Below are 21,776 nucleotides of genomic sequence, written 5' to 3'. Positions count from 1 at the left end.
GATTTTTAATTGAAAAGTTCTTTTTGAGAAAGTTTTTTTTTAAAGTCTTATACAAAAATATGGAATATATAAGAATTTAACTAATACCTTGTGTTTAGGGTGCGTTACAACTGTATAAGGAATTTTTACATGAAAATTTGGGAGAACAAGAGAGAACGTCATGTAATAACGTGATTAAACTTGTTACTGAGCCATTTTACAAATTCTGGAATATAAAGGACAAGGTAGAGTATGTTCCAAGGCAGGCAGTGGCCACACACTGATTGGCTTGTAGGCCCTATTAGGGATTTTGGTGTTTCTCCTAAAAACCAGTGGAAAACCACTGAAGTATTTTAAGCAAGAAGTAGCTTGATCAGGCCTGAGTTTAAAAAGTTTCACTTTTTTTTTTAAACAGGGATCATATCAGAAAGATATGTTTGATGAAATTAACTACAGAATCAAGAAGTATATACTCAAAATGCAAATATTACAATATATGACAGTGTAAGTACATTTTCATTAAAAAATGAATTGTGTGAGTCCCAGAAGTTACAAGATTACACTGGGAAGAATGAGCGATCATAAAGTAAAAATATTCACGATTGAACTGACCACTTATGGAACTAACCCATGCTGTACTTTCTCTCTCCCACAAAGTGGCCCTGGTTTCTGTTTCTATCATCTCTGTTCCACCTCTGTCTATCTTATGTTGGCTGTCTCTCATTGACTGTTGGTGGTTGACAACGCCATGTAAACACAGAGTGAAATTGCATCTCTTACAAAATATGAAGGATTTCATACAGACAATAAAGGTGATATTGGAGAACTGCTTCACCAATCATGGTCATTAACCGTTAGGATCTGTGAGAGTTTAACCAGCACAGTCATCACTCTGGCTGACTCAGCAATTTTTTTCCACTACCAATGATTAACCTAAGCGGATGATGGTAGTCTTGTTCCTTTTACCACTTATTTATTTAAGAATGAGTTGAGTTAAGCAGACACTAAAAGCGGACTATAACCGAGGGTCTCTTTTTAAGATTTTCAAATTTGGAAAATTCTGCTTTGATGCTAAGAAGCAGAATAAAACCCAGAAAGATTCAATCTGACTTATTAATATTTGGGAGAGGTCAGTTTATTCTGCTCAGTTCAATTAAAATCAAATAACTTTATTGGATAGGAATTATTCAAAAGTTTGTAATACTAGGATCTATTACTCTAGGCAAGCCATACCTAAGTAATCTATACAGTTAGGGGCAGGCTAATTTCAGGCAGCAGGAAACAGTCAGCTAAAATAGAGCAGAGACGGAGGAAAATACCACTGGGAGTGCTACTCACATGTTTAAGGGCAGACATGAAAAGGTAGGCAAGTGTTTCTCTTTCTTTTGGCAAGCATTTTATAGGAAAAATTCTACAAAGCTAGGAGACTACCTGTTAAAGCTAAGCCCATTTAGAAGGGGAGGGAAGGAAGAAAATAATGCAAAAAGTCAGAGTTCAGTATTGACAAGGGATCTTTTCATTGCATGTGATTGATGACTGAAGGTTCACCCCTGCTTTTTGATTCCTGTTTGCTGGTTTCCCATTTTATTTACCCATAATCCACTCATTACCCTGATAAACCATGGAAGCAGTGGTCCACAAATCTGTGTTAGTTTCTCTGTTCTCTCTGCAGTCTCTCAGAGGTACCTGCTAACACAGCTTTAAAGATCCCCTGTAAGTCAAAATTAGCTATGCTTGGTGGCACATGCCCATAGTCCCAGCTACTTGGGAGGCTGAGGCAGGAGAATTGCTTGAACCCAAGAGGTGGAAGGTGCAGTAAGCCAAGATTGCGCCACTGCACTGCAGCCTGGGTGACAGAGCAAGACTCCATCTCAAAAAAAAAAAAAAAAAAATCCCCTGTAAGTTAATAACTTCCACTTTCTATCTCTTGCCTTGAATGTCCATATTTCCTTCTCCCTACAGATAATCTACCTTGAAAGAATTTGCCACCAACTCACTAAACAGGTCAGTTTAATAAAATCATTGACTCCTAATAATCTTTGCCACTGAAGTATTCCTGGGCATTAGGCTGGTGCCTTTTAACTCTGGCTCCATGGTAGAAATGTGTGAGGAGTTTTTTTTTAAAGGACTAATATCATCTCAGCTTGGAGACACTAGAATTTAATTGGTCTGGGTTGGTTATTTGGTGATTTTTTTTTTTTTGACAGAGTCTTGCTCTGTCGCCCAGGCTGGAGTGCAGTGGCGGGATCTTGGCTCACTGCAAGCTCCACCTTCCAGGTTCACACCATTCTCCTGCCTCAGCCTCCGGAGTAGCTGGGACTACAGGCGCCTGCCACCACGCCCAGCTAGTTTTTTGTTTTGTTTTGTTTTTTTGTATTTTTAGTAGAGACGGGTTTCACCGTGTTAGCCAGGATGGTCTCAATCTGATTTCGTGATCTGCCCGCCTCGGCCTCCCAAAGTGCTAGGGTTACAGGCGTGAGCCACCCCACCCGGTCTATTTGGTGATTTTATTGTGCAGCTAGGGTTAAGACAACCTAACTAAGCCCTGGGTTTTGGCTGCCCTTCTGCATGGCTTGTTCACTGTTCTCTGTGCATTTCTTCAGTCCTCTCTCCTTTGCCTGCACTCCACAACCATAAAGCAAGATGGCGACCCTCTTGCTCTCAACATTTGTGTAGAACCTTTTACAGAGTTGGGCTGTTTTTCTCCTATAGCTCTATTTCATTGATACACAACAGGAAGTTGTCTTCAAGCATACTTTCTATCAGGGCATTATGCTATCCAGAATTCTGTATTGAATTCTGAATGTCTACTTTAAATAATTAAGATAACAGAACTCAAGGTTACCAAATCATTGAACTTTCCAGGTCCTTTTCCATTTCTCTTTAGAAATTGATCTGTTTTCTGTAGATTTCAAGTAGATTGATAGTCTCCATCTCCTTTTTTTTTTTTTTTTTTTTTTGAGACAGAGTCTTACTCTGTCTTTCAGGCTGGAGCGCAGTGGCATGATCTCGGTTCACCGCAACCTCTGCCTCCCAGGTTCAAGCAATTCTCCTGCCTCAGCCTCTCCAGTGGCTGCGATTTATAGGTGCCTGCCACCACACTGGTCTAATTTTTTTTTTTTTGTATTTTTTTAGTAGAGATGGGGTTTCACCATGTTGGCCAGGCTGGCCTCGAACTCCTAACCTCAAGTGAACCACCCACCTTGGCCTCCCAAAGGGCTGGGATTACCGATGTGAGCCACTGTGCCTGGCTTCTCCATATTCTTTATACCATTTGTTCCTCCGGTCTTCAATCATCATCCTTTCTATTTTCCTTTCCTTATTGTTAACTTTTTATATTTTAGTTGCATTCTCCTTCACTAACATAATTTTTTTCTAGTCACTCCTTAGATAACGCTACTCAATTCAGACAGTTCATTCTGTACTCACGTCTTCCTTTGTACTTTTTAATTGCTTATTTGTTGTTTTTGACATCTTAATGGCATTTTTGAGCTTCTCAAAAGTGAGTGCTGTTTTAACTACCTTTTATAACCAGTAAGTGTTCTGTATACATAAAGCACACAATAAATGGCTAATTAATATCAAGTTTTCTGTTGAACAAGTACAATACTTAAATCTTTTCTGCTTGAGCCAAGTCCAAGATATAACTCTCTTATATACTGTAGTGACTAGCCTGCAGAGCCATCTGTCTAAACCCTGAGACTGAAATTCTTTAATGTGGAGATCTCTATCTGCAGACACGAGTATGGCTTGATGATGATCAAAAATACTCCTCTCACTGAACACACAAGCCTTTGGTTGGCAGCCAAAGGCAATTATGTGTAAAATCTGAAGCTATTTCTAATTCTGAGTTTCATGTCTTTAATGCTTTCTCCAAGAGCCACCCTATTTTCAAGGAATTAGCATCAGGACAGCCATTGGCTGCCATAGATGTTTAGTGATCCATAGATCTTTTGCATAGTTTGAAAATATGCATTTTCTGGCCGGGCATGGTGGCTCAAGCCTGTAATCCCAGCATTTTGGGAGGCCGAAGCGGGTCAGGAGTTTGAGACCAGCCTGGCCAACATGGTGAAACCCTATCTCTACTAAAAATACAAAAATTTAGCCGGGCATAGTGGCACATGTCTGTCATCCCAGCTACTCGGGAGGCTGAGGCAGGAGAACTGCTTGAGCCCAGGAGACAGAGGTTGCAGTGAGCCGAGATAGTGCCACTACACTCCAGCCTGGCCCACAGAGTGAGACTCTGTCTCAGAAAAAAAAAAAAAAAGTAAAAGAAAAGAAAGAAAATATGCATTTTCCCTGCACACCTAAATTGGAATTGACTGATCTCTGCTAACCATATGTAATAGTCACATGGCTCTTTGTATGAGTCTGTCTGGCCTATACACAGTGCAGCATGGTGTTATGTACTTTTTTTTTTTAACTTGTACTTTTTTTTTTATCTTGTTTTAAGTCTATATGTAACTTCTTGAGGATAGAGAAGATTGTATCTCTCTAGAGATAGAATGGTACAGCTACCAAGACTGGTACAGCTGGTAATGGCTCAATTTTTGTGGCTTAGCTGATTGACTGGACCAATGAGAGCTGAAATTATCAAGGCACAGGAGGTGATGCTGAGTGGTCCTCAAACTTTAATATGCTTAGAATCACCTGGAAAACTTTTGATTCAGAACTTTTGATTCAGTAGACCTGGGATTGGTGGGAGGATTTGCATTTCTTTTTGTTGTTGTTGCTGTTGTTGTTGTTGTTTTTGAGAAGGAGTCTTGCTCTGTTGTCAGGCTGGAGTATAGTGGTGCAATCCTCGGCTTACTGCAACCTCTGCCTCCCAGGCAGATTCCCCTGACTCAGCCTCCCAAGTAGCTGGGACTACAGGTGTGTGCCACCACACCCGGCTAATCTTTTGTATTTTAGTACAGACGGGGTTTCACCATGTTGGCTAGGATGGTCTTGATCTCCTGACCTCGTGATCTGCCTGCTTTGGCCTCCCAAAGTGCTGGGATTACAGGCTTGAGCCACTGTGCCCGGCCGGATTTGCATTTCTAACAAGTCCTTAGGTGATGCTGCTGCTGCTGCTCCAGGGATCCCACTTTAAGAATCACTGCCCACAACTGTACCATTAATTTAGCTTGTCTTTTGGGAGATTGGCAGGCAGAGCAGGATCTTGTTGAGTTGCAAGTGTCTGACAGCCTGACCATAATTTATGACTAGAGAGTGGTGGTCCAACCTTCCTCTCATATGTCCATGGGAGTGAACAAGATGCTTTGTCTGTTTCATGAACACTTTTATTAGTTCGTCTCTGAGTCATGTTTAACGTACTTGATTACAATGTTAGGACAGAAACATTATGCTCAAAGCTCTAGGGATACTTCCAAAATGTCACCATTGAAAAGTACCAACCCAGGCAACAGGGTTAGGATTGCCCATCTCTTTAGTACTTGGACTATTACCTGTGGGTCTTGAACATTTTTGGAGGATATACAGGCAGAGGAGAGGAGAATGTTATAGAAAGACTAAAGACTTCTGGAGTCAGCAGCCGGGCGATCATGGTATTTAAGCACTCTAAGACTCATTTTTTCTCTTCTTAAAAGCAGTATATTGGCCAGGCATGGTAGCTCATGCCTGTAATCCCAGCACTTTGGGAGGCCGAGGCAGGCAGATCATGAGGTCAGGAGTTCGAGAGCAGTCTGGCCAACCTGGTGAAATCCCGCCTCTACTAAAAATACAAAAATTAGTCAGGCGTGGTGGCGTGCACCTATAATCCCAGCTTACCCGGTAGGCTGAGGCAGGAGAATTGCTTGAACCCGGGAGGTGGAGGTTGCAGTGAGCCAGGATCGCACCACTGCACTCCAGCCTGGGCAACAGAGCAAGACCCCATCTCAAAAAAAAAAAAAAGCAGTATATTAATACTTCATGAAGAAGGTATAAGAATTAAAAATGTATAACATCCCTCCATTTGTATGGAACACCCAATATTTCCTAATAAACAGTGACTATGTTCTTATCTTTATAACTTTGTCATGGGGTCCCTATCCGCTCTGCAGTGATTTGAACAATCGGTATATAAGTACTAGATGAGAGTCTCCATGATACAGAAACTATGGCTCATGTAAGTGCTTTTTTGCTTTTTACTGTTGACAGGGTAAGCCTTGGACAGGAATTGGGAGTCCTTCAAATTTGTCTTAATGCTCCTGACCTCTCCATTCTATGGCTCCTTTCTCCCAGTGTCTATCTCCCTATCAAATCTTACTCTCTGAAAGCTCTCTGCTCTCCTAACCTCAACCTGGTGAGATTGACTGTTACCATAAGCTCCTATTACGTGTGTCATATCCTTCAGGTGTACTGAGGTGGAAATAGACCAGGTGGAGAACCACTGTTTTTGCATGTTCAGTGTTAATCCTTATTGCTAACTGGGAATTGAAAGGCTCTCTCTTCTACTAAGGGAACCTCAGATACCAGCAAGCAGGTAAGAAAGACTAAAGTGCCTTAGATAGCTGCTATATGTAGTTAAGATTGACCCTGTGTTCAAACTGAAGCTAACTATGTTACATCCTTCTAATATCGACACGTAGCATCAGAAAAATCAAAATACATACATGGTACACACAACTGCCATTTGAAGCCAGTTTTTCTCATTGTAGGAAACTACTACGGGGCAATCTCCAACCAGCCTCTTTTACTAAAACATAGAATTTTGTTAGAATAAAAATGCTCTTAGAGCCTCTGTTAAAGGAAATAACTCTTTTGTTTTCATGATTTGAATCTCGGAAACTGAAAACACCTCGGGAAAGAAAAAGGACCCCTTTAGCTCTGCTGGGATTCTGCAATGTGGCTCCAGCATGTCTATGGGTTTCAAACCTGATGCTAAGACCGTCTGTCCCGCGATAAGGAGGAAGCTTAAAATAGCAGGAACAAAGGACAGCTTATACAGTCCATAGAATATGAAGTGATGACAAGCACAGCAAAAAGAATTTGAGAGTGAAAAGGAAATTGCACAAGAGGGCAGGATAAAGAGATCCTGAATAACCCTAGTTTCAGTTTCCAGGAGGAGAAAAAATTCAAAGAATATTCCTTTCAAAGGTATTTGTTCAAATGCAATGGCCTCCACTTAGCCTACCAGAGTTCTTTATCTCAGTTATCTAACTCTTTGGATTTGCTCACGTGAGCTGAAAATCTCAGCGGCTTTCCTCATGAGGTTCTCAAAAGACCCTGTTGCAGGCTTGAGGGGAAGATCATAGCTTTTTGTTTCGTTACCACTAGAATGGGTGACCAGGTGCTGTCCCATTTTTTTTAGCTTTACAATAAAAAGGAGCTTCTTACACACTCTTTTCTCAGAAGTACTATGGCAAGAGATCCCCAGAAGGAAAGACAAAGGGAGCTGAACAGTATTTAGTGAATTTGAACCACCTGGGATGTTTCTTTTAGATAATACACCCTCTCTTCAGGAAAAAAAAAAAAAATGTTCCACACTATATGTCGATAACATCCTCTATTCTCTGCTTAATTTGATCACTGTGGGTACTGTGGGAAAGCATCTTATAGTTTGTAAGTGACAGAGCTACCAAGACCTATTTGTATCGGGTACTAAGCTAGATAGAAACTGTATATAATTCACTCATTACATTCTTGTAGAAACAGAATGTGGTAGCTATTTTTGGTCCTGTTTTGAAATGACAGAATTGAGGCATAAAGTTAATTTGTTTAGCCCATGCTCACAAATCCTGTAAGCAGCCGGATTCAGACTATGGTATGTAAGATTATAAACGCCTGCATTTCTCTGTTGGCCGTGAGATGTAGGCAACGTAATCAGCCAAGGAACAGAAAATTAGACACGTGTTGAAATTTGGTAATGAATCATTCTCCTGTCTCCCTTTAATTCTAAACCAGATAGATAGTGGGATAAGATAAATGAATATCAGTCTTTTTTTGTACTGGAAATAGCAGATTCGAAAACATGGCTTGGAGGAGAGGCTATAATTAGGTTTCCTAATTGCTTCCCCATGAGTTGAACCAATGTACTCACCAAACTGCAGACAGCACAGCAAGAATACTGCAGGCTTTCCCCCTGCCCTAGTTTGCTTGCCCAGGGAAGGAGTGAAACTGGGACATGTTGGAATCTGTTGGAAAGGGCTGGTTACACTGCCCTTTCCTCCATTCTTGCCAGTGTTCAGTTCCTTCTTCCATTCTTGCCAATCTGATAATTTACTCTTTTGCTCTTAGGAAGTAAAGAATGGATAGAAAGGACAAAAACGCCTTTCCCATTTTTTTCTTCTTTGGAATGAAATGTATTTTTTTTCCTTCCAAGGAAATATGAAGAGGTAGTGTTTAAATGTCTCCTTAAAAGTAATGAAACTATCTTTTTAGAAGTTTCTGTTTTGAATTCGCAAAAAAAGATACGAAATTGTTTCTGGTTGAGCTGAGTTGATTTTAATGCCTATAAACTTTGTGATCAGAGACAATACTTTAGCTTCCAAATTGCAAAATTAATGTTGGCTCATCTGCTTAAAGTCAGATAACTCTACCCTTTGGGTAAGCAAGTGAAACACCCAGTTATTTTGGTGGAGAAAATCAGTGGAGCCAATTGTTTAACCGGATTGGCCAAAAAAGAAATAAGAGGGATAGGTTTCAGACGCAAGCCATATGCTTCTGTTCCAAGGGGGAAAAAAAGAAAGCAGTCAGAACATTTGGTGGAGACGGAGGGCCTGAATGCAAATTTAGATGAACAAAGGAACAGCCAAGGAGAAAGACATAGAAAGATGATATAACAGCTGCAGACAAATAACGCAAGTTAAATATGACTTTGATACTGGTGAAGAATGTTGACTAATTTGGTCAAGTTTTTGATGCTGAGACAACATCAGAAGCAACTTTCACCTTGTTCAGGGATGAGCTCATGTGTTCAAATTGCAAAGAACTTTGTGTGAGCCAGCAGCACCATCTTTGCATTTAACACAAAGTTGCTTAACTGAGGGACAAGATGATGGTCAAGCTCCAGTTTGATGCTTTTTGAGGCACATTGTGGCCAACATTTAGATTACATACTGTGTTTTTCCTCTTGGAGCTGTGGTTTCCACTAGAAGGTCAAGAGTGTGACTTTGGCATATTGTGAATAGTTTGATGATATATCCCAGATTTGTCTAGTGAATTTTAACATTTTGTTGATTAATAATTACTGAGAGTTCTTCACCTGGTCCTAGTTATTCTGAACATTCTTTGACATGGTTATACTCTCTTTCATCTTGAAAACACATGTATCAATCAACCATATAAACAACTGGCCCTTTACTGGAATCAGATCAGAATTTTCATCCCAGGTCTGACACTCACCTTTCTGTGAGCCTGGGGAAGTAAGTTTATTCATTCTTTCAACAAATATTTTTTAGGTACCTACATCTTTTCAGCACTGGAGATGATTTCTGCCTTCATGGACTCTAAGCTGAGTGAGGAAGACAGACCATTAAGCAGGTCATTAAAACCAAGTGCCATAAGAGCTATTTTAGGGGACCTACAGGAAGGAGCCTATGGCAGTGCAGAGGAGATACATCTGTCTTAAAGGGTCAGAGAGAGCTTTCTCATGGTTTAAGCTGAGTCTGAAGAGGTTAAATAAATATTTGAGAAGCAAGTGCTCTGCAAGAAAGGAACTGCGTTTTAGACAGGGAGACGAGAGCTGCAAGCAGGGAACTTGAATTCAGAGAATTTCAGTTTGCTGAGAACATGAAGTGTGAGGAAGGCCAGAGGGAGCCTGGAGAGGTTGGGGGGCAGAGATAAGAGGAATGTGGTGGTAAGTAAGCTGGAAGAAGTAGGTAAGATCTTTGGTTCCTTTAAACACAAAATAGTAATAATAATGTCCACTACACATACAAATTGTGAGAATCAAAGGAGAAAATGTTCACAGAACAGTTTATAATCTACAAAGCACTAGACAAAGGCAAGACATTCCGACTGGGGTGTTGGCTGTAAACTGTGGTTCACTTTTCCAGGAGCAGGAACAGTTCTGCCCAGTTATGCTCTGAAGATCTTTTTGACCAAAGTTGCAATGTGACAGGAGTTTTTTGTGAAAACATAAATTGCAATAATATGGTCTATTTATGTATTTGTTTTCTATTTCCTTATACATTTTTTATAGATGTCTTTATTATTTAATATTGGCAATGCCTGGTATATATGGCCAACCACCATGAGAAACATTTCCCAGATCCCTGAAATCATATTACAGAGGCAATGATCACACATAGAGGTGATTTTAAGTACTCCCTGGACAATTGCTGTTTGCTCTGTCGCCATCAATTCTAGGCTCTCTCGGTCGATAGCCGAATCAAGCTTAAGGTTTTTTTCTATGTCCCAATTCATCCCTTCTTTCTGGTTTTGTTCTCAAGAATAAATTTTAGCAATGCATTGTGAGTAATTTTCTTCAGAAGAGCCAGCCAGTATTTCTCCTCTGTTGGTTAAACCCAAAGCCTGGGTTTTTGCACCCAGCTTGTGGCTCAGGTCACTGTGTAAGCCTAGGATTCGTTATTTTTATATTTTCTTCCTCTGATAAGAGAGACTCGGGACACATAAGTGTTAAGCCTATCTAAATGTTTCACCCTGACTTCAAATGGATTTGCCATTTTCTAAGGAAAGGTCTGTGTAGCTGGCGGATAGCTATAGTATGTGTACACACTTATAGTATGTGTGAACACTTATAACACTATAGCTTTTCATATTTTCAGTACCTGGTTTCCAAGCTGCCAAGTTTCTTGAACAGAGAACGTGAGTGAAGTTTGAAGCCAGAGGGAAGATGCGAAGAGATTATTAGCTTTTCAACTCTGTTATTTACAATTCCTGTATTTCTCTTAAGGATCCAGAAAAGGAAGTGTCTGGAAAAAAGAACATTTTGCTTAGAACTGATACTTTGGCATTTGGTAATACTTACTTTTCTTGTTTTTTATTTTTTTAGATGGAGTCTCGCTCTGTTGCCCAGGATGGAGTGCAGTGGCATGATCTCTGCTCACTGCAACCTCTGCCTCCCCCGTTCAAGTGATTCTCCTGAGTCAGCCTCTGGAGTAGCTGTGACTTCAGATATGGGCCACCATGCCTGGCTAATTTTTGTATTTTTAGTAGAGACGGATTTCTCCACGTTGGTCAGGCTAGTCTCAAACTCCTGACTTCAGGTGATCCACCCGCCTCGGCCTCCCAAAGTGCTGGGATTACAGGAGTGAGCCACTGCACCTGGCCAATAAGACTTATCTTAACAAATTTTTTGTTGCTGTTATTTTTGGCACAGACCTTTTTTCTTTCTGTTGTTTTAATCATTTTTGGAATCACAAATGTCTTTTTAACTTTGAAGTGTTTTCCCTTATATCTGGAAGATGGGGGGATCAGTGAGGTATCTGAGTTGGTGGAGATGTCTATGTTGGAAGGCAAGTTGGGAAGAGCAACGCAGAACATGGAGAAGGCTACTTTGGGAAGTTGTGGGGGTGCAAATGATATATTTTCTGCTGTTGAGAAGTCTGGTTAGCTTTGGCTTTTGAGAATGTCACTCTGGGAATGTGTGTGTGTCTGTGTGTGGGGGCAAGAAGGAGGCCACACCAGTGGGATTATAAAGAGGCTTTGAATTGTACCCCCACCCCTCCACCAGAATTGTTAGAAATTTAGTTCCCAGATATCCACTCAACCCTCTTTGGCAGGATCCCTGGGAGGCCCAGTTGTCCTTCTTGGAAGCCAGTAAAATTCTTTGTTGGTGGTTGTGGAGGCCAGCATCTGATCAGCTGCTCAGTAGCCATAGCTGCTGCTTCTGTTGCCCTGGCTGCTGGACTTGGAGGCTTCCTGGTTGCTAGTGACTTGGCCTGCGTGGCTGCGCCCTGTCCCTGCTGGGGCTGGTTTATGTGGCTCTGATGGTTATACATGCCGAAGTCACTCCTCTCCTATGTGTTCCTCAAGTGCTCTTCACAGTGGAGCCAGGAGAACCTTACTGTTCTTTCTTCAATTCCCAGCATGGCCTCACTCTTTCTTGCAGCGCCCCCTAGTGTTGGCACACTTTCATTCAATTATCTTTTCCATCTGTGTCTCTTGGCTCAAGTTCCTACAGATCGGGGTGGGAATCACATAGGATTGTCCCATTTAGCAAATAAAAATAGAGAATGTCCAGTTAAATTTGAGTTTCAGATAAATAGTGAAGAATTTTTTAGCATAAGTATGTCTCAAATGCTGCATGGGACATACTTATACTAAAACATTCTTCATTGGTTATCTAAAATTCAAATTGAATTGGGTGTCCTGTGTTTTATCAATAAATACTAGATCCAAATTAGTGATCTTCCCATTTCCAAGCCCCTCGTTACACTTAGAATATTGCTAGTGTAACAGATCACATATGGAAAAGAAAGAAATTGGCTCCTTTTTAAAGCAAATTTTAGTATACAAGTACTCTGAGCAATGCAGCTGTGGACCAGGGCTAAGTTAATATGCTTTTTAAGAAGTATGGTTTCCTTAAAGTTTAATATCTAAAAGCTAGCTCCATAGTATTATAGTTTGAATTTCCAAAAGCATGGACGTTGAGTTTGGCTTGCGAATAAATCTTTAGGAATTGAATAACTTTTTATTTACATCAAATGAGTAATAGAATCTAACGATTCAGGCACCTGAATTGTGAAAAGTCAAAGTATTTGTATATTGATTGGGTCATACAAAGTCATTTTATGGGAAATGTAATGTGAGCAATTATTTCCTTTTTTTTTTTTTTTTTTTTTTTTTTTTTGAGACAGAGTCTCGCTCTGTCGCCCAGGCTGGAGTGCAGCAGCACTATCTCGGCTCACTGCAAGCTCTGTCTCCCGGGTTCACGCCATTCTCCTGCCTCAGCCTCCCGAGTAGCTGGGACTACAGGTGCCCGCCACCACGCCCAGCTAATTTTTGTATTTTTAGTAGAGACGGGATTTCATCGTGTTAGCCAGGATGGTCTTGATCTCCTGACCTTGTAATCCACCTACCTCAGCCTCCCAAGTGCTGGGATTACAGGCGTGAGCCACGGCACCCAACCTATTTCCCTTTTTTTTTTTTGGATGTAAAACTGTAATTCATTTTAGGGGGAAGGGACACTATGTCTACATGGTGGCAACAGTTTAGTGAACAGATCCACAAACGTCTGTCAATAAAAACAAACAACTTCCCAAAAGTCCATCAAAGGGACAGCTCCACATATCCAGATAGATAGATACATAGAAAGATAGATAGATAGATTATAGATAGATAGATAAATAGATAGATAGATAGATAGATAGATAGAATGAATAATATTCAGCCATCAAAAGAAAGGGGATTCTGATACATACCATGGCATGCATAAACCTTGAGGACATTATACTAAGTGAAATAAGTCAATTACAAGAGGACAAATATCACAAGATTCCATATATGTGTGTGTATATATATATATGATAACGTATAGTCTAGATGCTTATAAAAGGTTCCTAGAATAGTTAAATTCATAAAGACAGAAAGTAAAACGGTGGTTGCCAGGGGCTAGGGGGAGGGGAGAAATGGAGAGTTGTTTAATGGTGTGAGTTTTTTATTGTATTTATTTATTTATTTATTATTTATTTTTAAGACTGAGTCTTGTTCTGTTGCCAGGCTGGAGTGCAATGGCGCGATCTTGGCTCACTGCAACCTCCGCCTCCTGGGTTCAAATGATTCTGCTGCCTCAGCCTCCCAAGTAGCTGGGACTACAGGTGCGTGCCACCACCCCCTGCTAAAAATAAAGACAAAAATAAACTGAGTCTGCAGAGGTTAAATAAATATTCGAGGAACAAGTGTTTTAGACAAGGAGACAAGAGAGCTGCGAGCAGGGAACTTTTAATTCAGAGAATTTCGGTTTGCTAAGAACACGAAGTGTGAGGAAGGCCGGAGGGAGCTTCAATAACTACAAATATGTTGCTTTAATAATTTGATTACAGATTGAGAAAAAGGGTTTATTTTCTTACTTACCCATCATTTTGACAAATTAGAGTAATAAGGGAGATGTGTGGATAAGGATTTCTGACAGTACTGGCACTGGGGAAAACAAATGTCACTAGCTCTCAGTAGGAGCTGCACAAAATGCAATTTTCTTTTTTGTTCCTTTTGTATTTCCTGATTTTACTTACAGGTGTTGTTCTTGCTATACGAAGTCATAAGAATATTTAACTTCTAAATGGGGGACAGAAATAAATGAGAAAAGTCAGACTCCAAATGTAACCATTTAGAGCAATGATAAAATGATATTTTAAATTAATGAATAAATCATTTATTATATGCTACTTCCTTAAACAATGTCTTTAACATGATGTTAATGACTCCCTTTTAGTAAATTGTTCTCCAGGTAATTCCCACCTGATATTTTTCTCCAAGAGACAATTTTAGTCCCCAGGAAGGAGCCTACGTTTTGACACTTTTGCAGCCATAACACTGGGCGGTTTTTTGGCTAACACAATAATTTTAAGAAGTGGTTTTGCTTTTGTAAAAGTAACCTGGAGTCTTCAAACAGCTGGCAACTTTTGGATTTTTGTGTAAAATATTTAGGGAAGAAATGTGAAATATTCAGTATAAAATATCTCAGTTCATATGCTGAGGTGCTACTGATTTAAGTAAAGTGGAGAATAAAATAGAGTCAGTGATTTACTCAGTTTACTCATTCATTCCATTCATTTATTCACTGGGCAAATATGAATCAAGGATTTACTAGGTCAGGCAGTATTTTGAGTTTGATTTTGGTGGATGAGCAGTCAGGGATGCCTTTTGAATGGAGATACTGTGAAGCTTTTGTTTCCCTGGTAGTTTTTGTTTTTGTATGAATTATCTAGATAATTGTGTAAACCTTCGTATTAACTTTGGCTGTATATTGAAGCAGATAGTCTGAGTCCTAACACTGAAATGATACTCTAGAACATTGAGAAGGAAGAAAGCAATGTTATTGATGCTTAAATGCCACGGCATCCTGCCCACAAGAGGCTCTTGGGCATAGCTTACATTTCTCTCTCTCATTGCACACTCATGGGGATATTCTCAAGCCCTCTCCATGTGTGCTCTGCCTGAGTGCCAAACTCGCTGCTGGTCACTGATGTGATCCCACAGCTAGCAGCCTGGCTATCCTCCCCTTCATTTGAACAGAGGAAGCTCTTCACCTTTTAGAACCCAATATTCACTCCCAGCTTTCCTACTTGAAAATTCGTTTATTATCCTTCCCATATTTTCTCTAAACAAACTTTCTCAGAATGTTGTTAAAATTCTGAAAGCAATGACAAAAACTATTGGTACAGGAAGGCGGCAGGGCAAGGATATGTCCAGTGGGAGAAAAGTTAAACCATTGCATGCCAATAAACAAAGGTGAGCGCTGGGAAGCCAACTGACCTGCTATGTGGTATGAATGAATGAAGTAAACCACTGTATTCCAGAAACAGGAAATAATGTCCATTAAGAAATAACTGCTTCCCGTTTTGTTCCATCAGTAATAAAATGTTATCACGTGAATTGTGATCAGTCTGTAACTCTATCCACATGATGCTTCAACTTTTGTTCTCTATTTTCTGTCAGCCTGGTCTTTGCCTGGCAGGACTTTATGGTTCCACTGGGAGAAAAAGGGAGAAAAAGATCTTCTTGGTACTATTAAGCTTTTAAAGGACATTTACTTTTTTTCTTTTCCTGCAGACCACAACCAATTGCTCTTCCTTCCCGTTGAAAGAAACCCAGGCTGTACCTGCTCTTTCATCTCCTGTGTGGAAAACATCTATCAGCTGGAAGCCCTGAGTCTTCATGTTCAAGGATTTTAGTTGTAAGCTGTTCAAGGCATAAGCTAAAGTTTCAGGCAGAGGTAGTTTTAGTAGTTAAGCCTGATTTTTACTTCCACCCTCTGTCCTCCAGGGCTATATGGGAAGCTTTCTGTGAGTGGATAAGCTCTTTAGCTAAGATGTAAACATGTTCCCTGGTATCTGATAAAGGTTCCTGGAGACTGACACATTTTTTTTTTTTTTTTTAAAAAGAAAGTAAGTGAGGAAAAAAAGAAAAGGAGAAACTGAATCCAAGGCTTACAAAGGGATTAGAAAACTGTACCCCAGATGGAAAATTTTATGGGCTCTGGAGAAAATGTATAAATGAAATATCGGTATCATAAAATAACAGGAAATAGTGTAATCTACCTGATGGAGAAAATTGTCACTTTAAAAAAAGTATCCTAATTTCCTTCAAAATTGTTCTTGTTTTTGAGCCAATAAACTGCAGCTAAGCTCACCATAGGTCTTTCTTCTGCCAGACTCCTACTTGCCAACAGAACCTTTGTGTGTTTACTATTGAAACTTTTCCATTCTATTTTTTTCTAATTAAAATAAAGCCACCCAGAGGCAGACAAAAATCATACAATAAGGAAAGAAAATTGCTAATAATCTGGGTAAATTATGATCCAGAAGTTTAGAGGAAAATTAGAGTGTGTATTATAGCAAAGAACTCAAAACAAATTTGGGGTCAACCCAAAGAAATGTATAAGGGGGAAATCCTATGTTTTCCTTTAATAAGTAATAATAATAATACAATTAGTTTTAACTATGTGCATGGTAGAAGATAAATCAGCAGATGAATGCCTAAGGCACTTACTATGGGGAAATGTGATAGTCATGTAATTTTTGCTTTGTTTTTTTTCCTCCTCTTCAACTGCTAGGATAGATTATATGACTTAGTAAACCATTGCTGAGTATACGAGGAAAAACTTGTTTGGTTGCTTAGATCACGTATTATCAGGATTAATTTCCTGTTATCTATGCAGATTATTCTGACTGTGATAATTATGGCATTCCCAAAGGTAATGGTTTGAATTGATTTCATAATCCATGGTCTAAACACACACACACACACACACACACCCACACACAACCTATTCAACAACATGAAGGTTGGCCAGGCCTTGTGCTAAGTGCAGTGGAGAATAGGAAAAAGATGAAATAGAATTCAAAGACATAAATACAAATGCAAAAATAATTCAAGGTAGAAAGTGATAAATGTCGGCCGGGCGTGGTGGCTTAAGCCTGTAATCCCAGCACTTTGGGAGGCCGAGGTGGGTGGATCACAAGGTCAGGAGATCAAGACCATTCTGGCTAACACAGTGAAACCCCATCTCTACTAAAAATACAAAAAATTAGCCGGGCATGGTGGCAGGCGCCTGTAGTCCCAGCTACTCAGGAGGCTGAGGCAGGAGAATGGCGTGAACCCAGGAGGCGAGCTTGCAGTGAGCGGAGATCACACCACTGCACTCCAGCCTGGGTGACAGAGCTAGACTCCGTCTCAAAAAAAAAAAAAAAAAAAAGAAAGTGATAAAAGTCACAGGTATGGGCAGATAAAATTTTACGAGAGTTCGAAGGATGGAGGAATGATTTAAACAGGATGAGGTTCAACAGAGTCTTCTTAAAGAGATAGCATTTACAATGCACCATTAAGGTTTGACAGGATTGAGACATGATCTTGAATAGGTTTGCATAAATTTTCAATAGAACACTGCACATTTATCGACGAATTTGCTCATTTAATAAATGTTAATGCTGCTGCAGGTATTCTAGGTTCTGGGGGTGGAGCATTGAACCAAACAGTCAAATATTCTCCATCAAGTTGACATTTTGTTGGGGTGGGGTGGTGGTATTTGAACATTTTATTTTCTTCAAACATTTGTTGACTTTAGACTACTGGTATTTGCTGCAAATGGAGCAAGGTTGTTTTTCCAACTAATCAGTTTGAACTTCTTAGAAGATTTTAGAGTAGGTGTCAGGGAAAATGCTGAGATAAAGTTCAAGTATGCAGAAATAAAACTTCAAGCAAAAATTATAGAAGTATTTAAATTTCCTAAAGAAACAATTAGAAAAAATCACATGGATTGTGTACAGTCTTTCAATAAATAGAGGAGAAAGGAAGATGATAGTGGTTAAGAAACCTTTAGCTTCTACCAGAGGTAAAGAACAAGAATTAAAGCAATAGGAATGAAATGGCTTGCATCATTTGTAGTGCTTGATGCAAGGCAGAAGAAATATGAAGTGTATGGGGTTAGATTAGGAAGCAGAAGGTTAGATTTAGAAGAAAATTTCTCCTAATGGCCACTTGAGAATGTGCGAATTAGTCTCTTGATGCATTGCAAGTAACTTTCAAGTTTTTTGTGTTACACAACCCTTGAATCCACACAGGAAGATCAACTATGGAAGAAAAGACAAATAGCAACAGTGCCTTATATAATCTGCACAGCTAGGATGGGTCCATAAATACACCAAGAATAGACTAATCCCCCTTACCAGAAAATGCCTAAACATTTGCTCATTTGAGGTTGTGTAACCACTAACAAATGGTTTGTCAGTATTTATTTTTGCTTTAATATATAAATAAGCAGACAAGATTTCAAAGAGGAATTAGTTTTCTTTCTTTTCTTTTTAATTTTTTTTTTTTTTTTATCGAAGTCGAAGAAGGATCACTGGATATTCTCAGATCCAGCTGTTGTATTCTGGATCTTTTAGAAAACAGAGCCTAAGGCAATGATTTTTTGTTGCTTATATCAACAAGTTACTTTGGAGGTGCAAGCATAGGACAATGGGAGTGAGGGAGAATGGCACCCTGAGAAAAAGGAGAGATGAGAATCAATGTGATGTGATGGATAACTTTAGTGACTACTGCTTCACAACAAGTTGCAAACATATGTAGCAGGTCACTCAAAGTGAGTATTCACTCATCTCATGGAGAAGACATTTCTGGTAGGTTTGCAAGGAGAACCATACCTCAGAGCAATTCATGGAGAGGGTAACTGAGAGAGAAATTGTGAGCTATGTTCCCTCCAGTCTCTCATTTCCCATTGGTCAAGGTTCAGTCTCTGGGGAGCTAATTTCCTGAAGTTTTAGCTGCAGCCTCTGCCTCCTTGCAGCCTCTCAGGAAGCCAGAGCCCATGCTCCCTAATGTGGCATTCCAACCAAGTTTGGAAAAGGAGGAACAGCTTGGCATGCATGGGATACTGACAAAGAATAAATGAAGGAGACAGTGGAGCAACTGCAAAGACACACAAGATTTGTATCCAACACACCAACCAAGGGATAGTAACACAAACTCAGCTCTATGAATTTGCTCCTTCTTTTTGCATCTCTTGGCACTTAGACTACATTTCACTTCAGTCTTAATTAGGCCATTCCAGTGAAACACTATGTCTATTTTTTCCACTATATGAATTGTTTATGTATATAGATAGACAGATATTTGTTTGTCTAATTAGATCTTCATGAGCTCTGCAGTGGCAAGAACAAAGTAGGATTTATTTCTCCATCTCCAGCACTCACCAGAGGTCTTGACATATAACATTCCTTCACAAAATATCAGAATGAAGAGAAGGGTAGATGGAAAAAAAGCAAAAAGCAGAGTTAGTTTGAATGACTGAAAAATATTCATTATTTCACTTATCTTCCTTTTCATCGAATGCATAAAAACCTCAACCAAGTCAGTATTTACTTGGCAATAAACCAGAGTTCCTACGGGGGGTGGCAGGAAGTATACAGGAAAAAGCAACATGTATTTGGAAAATTCTCCAGGTAATTATGAGATACCCTTCTTTTCTCCACACAAATCACAACAAATGTAACACACCAACCCACCCCCAAAAGATTTGGATTCATATCCTAGTAAAGAGAATAGAATATCCAAAGGCATGAAAGTGAAGAAGTATAGCATTTTGGGAAAACAGATAAACTTCATTTTGAGAAAGTATAGTATTTTGAGTTGCCTGGATTTTTGACAGTTTTTCCTCCTGAACTCTTAGTTACATTCCTTGAATGGACTGTCAGAACAAGGCAGAAAAGGTCTGGGTGGCATCTAATTTTCTCTATCACCTGAAATTTCTTTAGAGTGGGTGTGTGCACTTCCATTATTAGCCAAATGAAGAAGCTAGAGACAGTCTCCTTTCTGCCACATAATTTTAGAAAGAAAGCATTCCTAAAAGAAACTATTAGTTGCCTAAATTGGAAATGGGAGTGGGAACACCATAAATGACTTCCCAAAGATACATGCTGCACTGATGCGGAAGTCAGGCTTACTCTTACATCACAGCCAAGCTGCGGGCTTTCCTCCCTGACCTGGTCAGTGTAGTGTTTTCAGCTTTCTTGGGGTTATACATAGCCCAGAAACACGTTGCTACAAAACAGAATGGAAAACACCAGGCCCTGTTTAACTCGATTTCTCTGGGTCAGGGTGGGTCACTGTTATCCTGAAATAGCATGTGAACACCACAACTTTCTCAAACTCCTTCTACCATATTAAATTACTAAAACAAATAGCAGCTATATTTTATCTGCAGTATCAGCAAGATCATATAACACAACGTTGGCTGGTATCACTTAACAAGCTGGGTTTTTCTGTTTTTTTGTTTTTTTTAAACCAATGGCATAGTATTGGAAAGAGGCACTAATGCATACCACTGCATGTCTAGCTCCTTACTGTATTATGATGAATTAAAGCTTTAGATTTGACTAATTGACTCTGAATCCCTGGGCTCTGCAATCTGATGCCCTCTCTCATAAAACCAAACGTGAAGACTGATTTCTACAGCTTAAGGCAGCAAAGTGGGCTCCCCTATGGAATGACTATACTCTTCTGGGTTGGCATGAGAGGTGTTCTCTTTCTTTAGAACTTGGAACCAGTGAAAGAAATATAGGTGTTACTTTAGTAAGTGAATCAAGAGTGGAAAGTAGAGGGAACATAGCTAAAGAAAAGATGCAAATGTTTCATGATTTTGATCGAATCACCTGTATTTTTCAAATAAAGCCAATGCTCCATAACTAGACATTTTGAACTCTGATGGAGACACATCTAATACAGTGAAAATCTATAGATTCATTTAACATAAGTTTATTACTTTTAAGAGCATATGTTACTTAAACTAAACATCAATGAAAAGCTCCCAAATTCTAGCAGGCCTGCTAACTAGGCAATTCTTTCATTTCTGTTAGTCTGTTATTAAACTGTTTATGCTCTATAAAATGATTTACTTTAAAGTGCAATAACCATAGTAGTCTTGTTTATAGTATAATATAAACATACTCTAAGTTGACTAGATTTGAAAATGTAATAAGTGAGTTTCAGTTTTTGTGCTCAGACAAAAATGAAAAAAAACGAAGCAAAACAACAGAAAAAACACAAACTTTCATAATCTTTTGATTAGATGATATAAGTACTTTTAAAGGTATTTTTATTCTCATTTACATAGGAATTGACAGCAAATAAGTGAATAATAATGCATTTTTAAAAGAATTACAGTGAGCTCATATTCATAGAAGCAGAGAATCATGGAGTTTCCAGTGACATTCACAGTCATCCGTTTAACCCAATTCAGCAAGCCCTTCCTTCTACAACTTCCACACAGTAGACCAGTTATATTCTTGGTCTCTTCCAGCGGTGGGGATCTCACTACATGAGGCAACCCATTCTATCTTTGGCTAGCCGAGACAGTTAAAAATTTCTTTCTTAAGATGAGCTAAAATCTGCCAACCTATAACTTTCTATCTGCTTTGCCTTACTTTTTCCTCTTGGAAAAATCTAAACTAAACATGATTTCTTTTCTATATGGTGACCGTTCAAATATTTAAAAACAGTTATCACATTCCCTTTGCTTTTTTTTTCCGTTAATTTTCCTTTTCATGTACCCTTCAGTCAAGCCAAGTTTCCCCATTTTATAATTATATGATTGTTTTTGAAAAACAAATGTAGAACTTCATAGTTACTTTTGTTAAATTTCATTTTGTCAGGAGAAATACAAACAGCTGATAAAATTTTAAAAATAATTCCAT

The 21,776-nt window shown here is 39.3% G+C and overlaps 1 long non-coding RNA gene across 1 annotated transcript; it reads left to right on the top strand.

Annotated features, from left to right (window-relative positions):
- The first annotated feature begins 393 nt into the window (after positions 1-393).
- LOC112130146 (uncharacterized) lies at positions 394-16,215 on the top strand. The gene is made up of 3 exons (XR_002912459.2): positions 394-483; positions 13,585-13,682; positions 15,637-16,215. It is a non-coding gene; the product is annotated as an uncharacterized LOC112130146 (long non-coding RNA).
- The last annotated feature ends 5,561 nt before the right edge of the window (positions 16,216-21,776 follow it).

The sequence above is a fragment of the Pongo abelii genome, chromosome 1 (genome assembly GCF_028885655.2).
Source record: "Pongo abelii isolate AG06213 chromosome 1, NHGRI_mPonAbe1-v2.0_pri, whole genome shotgun sequence".
Taxonomy (NCBI): Eukaryota; Metazoa; Chordata; class Mammalia; order Primates; family Hominidae; genus Pongo; species Pongo abelii.
The sequence above is the reverse complement of the archived record's forward strand: the minus strand, read 5'-3'. Positions and strand labels throughout refer to the sequence as shown.